Raw genomic sequence first — 6,135 nt, 5'->3', positions numbered from 1 at the left:
AACAATCCCCAGCCTGTGGCTACAGGCACGTTCCCAAGTTTTGTGGCTTCTCTAAAGTGGTCGTTTTTTGCCAGCGTCAGCCCTCCCAGCCCATTCAGAAGCCTGTAGGAAATTGGGTTATTAGTTGAGAATGGTATAAGCCCCACTCAATTAATAAACACAATCCTTGCCAGGATGAACCATGAAAGTCACTAAATTAACTTTGCTTAGCCTTCTGGTAGCTTGGCCCAAAAGCAGTCAGGCTTAACATAGAGGCATTGCGTATTTATGCAGCACTCAAACAATAGCAACGTGAAAACACACCATAAGAAGAATCAGTTCAGAAAATTAGCATAACATTATTAACTAAAGTGACATCAACATGACAAAAATCCAATCAGTAGAACCAGAGATATGCAATTTTAAAGTTCTAGGTGAAAATAGTACCAAGAGTACAAAGTGCGAATCGTGATTATCTAGTTGTGGTGTTCCTGGGGAAAGGCACAAGTTCAGGCTGACTGTGATGAAACATGGGTCGGATACAGGGACCAGTTCTGCTGCTGAGCTACCTTGTCAAGTCCGCCTGAAGGGTGCAGTTTGCGTTGATCGTGAGGAGGTCATTGTCGGTGCAAGGAGCAGGTCAAGCGTCGTGGATGGTTGCTGTTGTAGCGCGAAGAGGCGATGGTTGCTGGTGCTTGGCATCGATGTTTGTCGTATACTGTCAATGTTGACACAAAGTGCATGTTTCACTGGAGCTTTGAGTTGGCAGTCGTTGGCGGTCAATTCTCAGCACAAAGAGGTTACTTCGCTCTCGCCTTTGCTTTAGGAACAGTACACTTTGATGCCAGTCAAGGATCCAAGACCTGGGGGCCACCTCTTGGGGATTAGGACTCACTCCAGGGAGAGCTAGCAGCAAGGCTCAGACATGCTTGGGCAGTTCCAGTAGGTACTGGTAAGCTGGGCAGTAACTTGTAGGCCTAGCTTGTTGTGTCCCTTTAATTCACACAGAAGATCATCCAACTGATCCTTTGAGTCACTTCTTGAAAGCCTGGGTTCAAGTCAAGCAGGTCCAATCTTCCTTCTTTAGGCAGCAGCGTAGTCCTTCTTCTGAATCTTTGACAGGCCCAGGAGACTACTGATTAGTTATTCTAAAGGCCCCACTTTTATACCTGGTGAAGCCTATGTGTGGGCAGAATCCCTGGCCTACCCCCAAAGCCCGTTCTGGTCCGCTCTTCCCCTTCCCCTGACTCCAAACTGTCTAGGGTGCCAAAGGCAAGGGTAGCCCTATTGCCAGGTTCCTTTGTTTGCATACAGGCAGAGCCCTGTAAAATTAATCTGAGCAAGGCACAACTCCTCCCAAGCCATACCGTCAGGAACACAATCTCCCCTCACACTGAAAGGTCTTTTGTCTCAATATCTGAAAGTAGTACACAATCCACAACAGTAGAGCCATTCACCGTCATATGAATCACGACACTGGCATAAAGGCACATTAGGTTTAGGCAGAAAAATGTAAACTCTCTAAAAGTGGCATTTTCAGAATAGTAACATAAAATCTGAGTTTACCAGTAAAGAGTATTTTAAATAGCAAATCATTTGAGAAGGAACTGTATTCCTCTATCTGATCCCAAACTGAAGTTAGCTCTTATTAAGTGTACTAAGGTAACCCAAAAACAACATTAGGAGTTTTTCACGGCCAAAACAGGTAAAACCTAAAACCATATGTCTTTCTTAAATATGACGCACCCTACCTATCTATGGGTAGTAGGTCCTACCATAGGGGTGACTTATTAGCATTACAATGGAAGGTTTAGCCCTAAGAGAAGATTTATTTTGTCAGATCGAAATGGCAGTTTAAAACTGCACAGCAGAGGGGCGTGGCCAAGATGGCGGTGAGATAGGACGTGTGTTACTATCCCTCTGACGCCGCTGCTTCTTAGCTTTGTTTTATCGCCAATGCTGGAGCCCATCTGCGCTTCCTGTCGCGTGTATCAGCTTGGGCAGACATCCCGACGGTGAGTCTCCTCTCCTTTTCCACCTGCCTGTAGACTTGGTTGATTTCTACAACCTTTCCAGCACGGCATTGCTGAGGCCCGGCCGGCTCGAAGCGGACTAGCGAGCGCCTCAGAGCCCCGATGCTGTCCCAATCCGGGACCGCCTAACGGAAGAAAAGAAAGTACGCCTCTCTGGTCGACTCTTCACTGATACGTGCGGCAGAGCCCTGTCTTAGTTGACGAGTTTGGAGCGAGACGCGTTTTGGAGGTGGCGCCATTTTGTGCTCTCCTGCCGTGGCCGGGCTGGGGCCTGCGGAAGATCGCGCCGGAGAAGAGTGGGCCTGACGGTGCTGACTGGGAGCTTGTCATCATATTTGCTGATGGGGATCCCTAGCGCTGCAGAGTGCCCTTGGGCAGCGGTACGGCGCTACCTAGCTGTTCTCACAGAGTTGCCTGCCTCCCCAGAGACACGAGGAGGAGCCACTGGCACCAGTGACGGTACACTCCCCCCCTGGTTGGAGTTTGAGGCCTATTAGGCACTGAGTTGAGCTTTCATCTTAGCTTAGCACAGAACAGTTGCTGCATGGTAGCGGTGCTCTCAGGGTCCGCTTGGCCCCTATAGTGCTTTGTAGCCTTCTGGTCCTATCCCAAAGTTGAGTGGAAGGGGGTGCCGAGATATTGGCCGGCCCTCGATCCAGCAGACAGAGCGCACAGAGGTTCACGAGTGCTGGCACTGTCCCACGCGACTGAGCTACACCTACAGCTAACCCTGCGCCCGTACGCCATGTTGGCAGAGTCAGCCGGGCTTGGCAGTGGGTGGACAGTGCTGTTGTGAGGCCTGATACGCTGTCCTCGCCTATACTGCAGTACCAAGGGGTTTAACGGGCGGTGATCTACTTTGACCATCATGTCGTCGGCCAGAGGACGGAAGGAGAAATCCCTGAAGGAACTCCTCCAGAAAAGGACAGGACATTTGACTTCACAGCCTGAGACTAGGGCACCACCAATGGAAGGAGCAACACGCCAGCAACTAAGGCTTTTATGGTTGAACTCTTCTCGGCCATCAAGGATGATATTCTGGAGCTACGCTCCCAGCTCTCTGCGGATCTGAAAGAAGTTTGGCGGGATGTCGATAACATTGTAGAAAGGGTGGCGACTCTGGAGGAGCATGATCTGAGTAGGGAAGAGGACTTACATCAGCTGCAACAAGAGATGCTAAGCTTGCGGGCCAGAAAATTGATCTACAAGCCCACTCGGAAGACCTGGAGAACTGCTCCAGGCACAATAATATTCGTATCGGAGCGGTCCCTTGGAAAGGGGAAGGTGATGACCTCCGTGCCTACGTCAGCGCTCTGTTTTTACAGGTCCTCTGGAAAGAAGAGGTCCAGGAGATTCAAATGGATCGTGTCCATCGTGTAGGACTCCCGCGTGGTGCTAAAGCTCCCCCCTGACATTCTCGTCTGCGTTCATGACTTTCAAATGAAGGAACATATCCTCCGTAGGGCACAAGACCTTAATCCAGAACAGTTCCGTGGCCACCAGCCTGCGCTCTTCCAAGATTTGGCGGCCTCCACATTGATTAAGCGCAGAGAATTTAAGCCTATCACCAACCACCTCCGAGAGAAAAAATTTCCTTATTCCTGGGGCCACCCGTTCTGCCTCATCTTCAAATATTAGGGCAAGTTGTTGCAGATTCGGACCTTGGAGGAAGCGTGTGACCCCTTGGGTCTAGAGAAGACCCCTGCCTTAGCCGGGGACTCCAAACCGCTCCTTCGCAGAAGACATTGCTCCTTTGAATGGCAGAGGGTCGGGAAGCGCCTGATACGGCTGCTAGCAAGCTGAACATGAAACCGGCCCTTTCATCAGTGACACAAGTAACAGAGCATCCTGGGACCCCTTGATGTATTGAACATGGCATCCACTTGGGTTCATCTTCTGGCGCTGGAGGGAGGAAGCACTTTGACTGTATGGAGTGACACTACTCCCTGGCCATTGGAGTGATAGCCACGTAATACTTGGTACAGACTGGTCTGTGCTACGTTCCCCTGGACACTGACCATTGAGACAAACTTTTGTCAGGTTTCTTGGTTTTCTTTTTTCCATTTCTTCTATAGCTGTTTCTTATTGTTTAGGGATTGGTTTTTTTTGGGTGTTACTTTGGGGCTCTGCATCAATTCACGGGCAAGATTAGCAGGTGACTAGACTGTACGAGATAACCTTTGCTGTCCTTGATTCATTTAGTTTTGAGCGGGTGCATAGCCTTTCTCCACCCCACTGCTGCGATAGGTAGAGATCTGAAAGTTGTTAGCCTGAATGTTCGAGGGTTAAATAATCATGTAAAGCGCTCTCCCTTTTGGAGAATGCTGATGGTCATATTTGTTTGCTCCAAGAAACCCACCTTCTAGCTAAAGATACCAGACACATGAGGGATAGACGTTTCCCACAACAAGTCTGGTCCTCTGGGCCGTCCAAGAAAAATGGAGTGGCGATCCTCTTTAGTGCGCGGTCGCAATGCAAAGTAGTTACAACAGTGGCAGAAGTTAAGGGCAGGTTACTGGCAGTTGGAATACATGGGGACGCACATTTGACAATAGGGTCCTTATATGCACCTAATGAACGGCAGGAGCCCTACTTACGCCTAGCCCTGTCCAAGGTTCTTGCCTCTCCTGATGTGGCGCTTTTGGTGGGGGGAGGACTTAAATATTGTAATGGATCCAGATCGGGATAGATCTGGGCAGAGGTCACATCAGACAGGGGCACTGTCGCAGGCTTGGAAACAATGGCTGGTTGACTGTGGGTTGTGTGAAGTGTGCCGTATACAGCATCCTAATGAGCGCGACTATACCTACTTTTCAGCGGCTTACAACATACGCGCATCTAGATCAATTTTAAGCCTCCTCTTCTCCCCACTTTGCACGTTCCGCATATCACCCCCGCTCCCTTCCAGACAATGCACTTATTTCGGTGCTGCTCCCAGCGCGGTGCTCGTGCTACACCTCGCCGGGCTGGAGACTCCGAGAATCCCTTCATCACTCCGGGGAAGTCAACAAGCGGATCTGTGATACTATAGTGCATTACCTCTCTGAGAACGACCAGAGGGGTACACCCCTCGCGGCGGTGTGGGAAGCTTTGAAGTTGGTGGTACGAGGCAAATTCATGGCGGTTCCGGTGTCATTTGCGTGCCTGCGCAGGGAGAAGTGCGCGGAATTAGAAAAGGAGGTGGGAGAGCTGAAGGCAGTTCATAAGCGGACGGGGGCTCCGAAGGTTTGGAGGGAGTTGGAAACTCGGCGGCGCATGCTGAAACATCTGGAGCTAGACAGGGCTGAGCTTGCTCTCCTGAGTCTGTGGCATAAATTCTACCTCAGTGGGGATAAATGTGGGAAGATGCTGGCGCACAGGCTACGAGCACAAGCGCAGAGGCCTGCAATCCATTCTATGTGGGACCAGAAGGGTGTGGAACACACCGCAGATGCCCTTATCGTCGATTCCTTTCACAATTTTTACCAACGTCTTTATACGAGGGGCGGCACCCTCCTGCATGACCCAGGGGAATACTTGAACTCCTGCAATATTTCTCCCTTACTCAAATCTTCGGCTGATAACTTGGATTCAGCCATTCGCATAGAAGAGGTCATATCGGCGATTTTGAGGTTAAAAGTTGCTAAGTCACCGGGTCCGGATGACTTCCTGGCTGTGTTTTATAAAACATTCTGGGTGGAGCAGGCTCCTTTTTTAACGCAACTTTTTAACTCCTTCCTGGATACCGGGGAAGTGACGCCTACAATGTCTGAGGTAGGCATGAGCGGATTTTGCGGATTGGCAATCCGCGAATTTGCGGATTTGCGAACTCGCAATCCGCAAAATCCGCGAATTCCCGCGAATTTGCGGATTTTTTTTTTTTTTTGTGTTCGCCCGTGTTTCTGCCAGTTCGCGAGGGTTTTTACAATTTCGCAATTTGCGAACTTACCTGTCGGGTCGCAAGTTTTGCGAACTTGTTGTTTCTACGTGTCCAACCTGTTTGGGACACTCTTCTTCATCACTGCCACTCTCTGTCACCACTGCCACTCTCTGACTACTCATGCCACCCTCTGGCCCACCCATGCCACCCTCTGTTTCATCACCACACCCTCTGGTTGTCCAGTGTACATTATTTTCGGCAAAG

This window comes from Lissotriton vulgaris, chromosome 2_1 (genome assembly GCF_964263255.1).
Source record: "Lissotriton vulgaris chromosome 2_1, aLisVul1.2, whole genome shotgun sequence".
In the NCBI taxonomy this organism is placed as follows: Eukaryota; Metazoa; Chordata; class Amphibia; order Caudata; family Salamandridae; genus Lissotriton; species Lissotriton vulgaris.
This window is presented reverse-complemented; position numbering follows the sequence as displayed.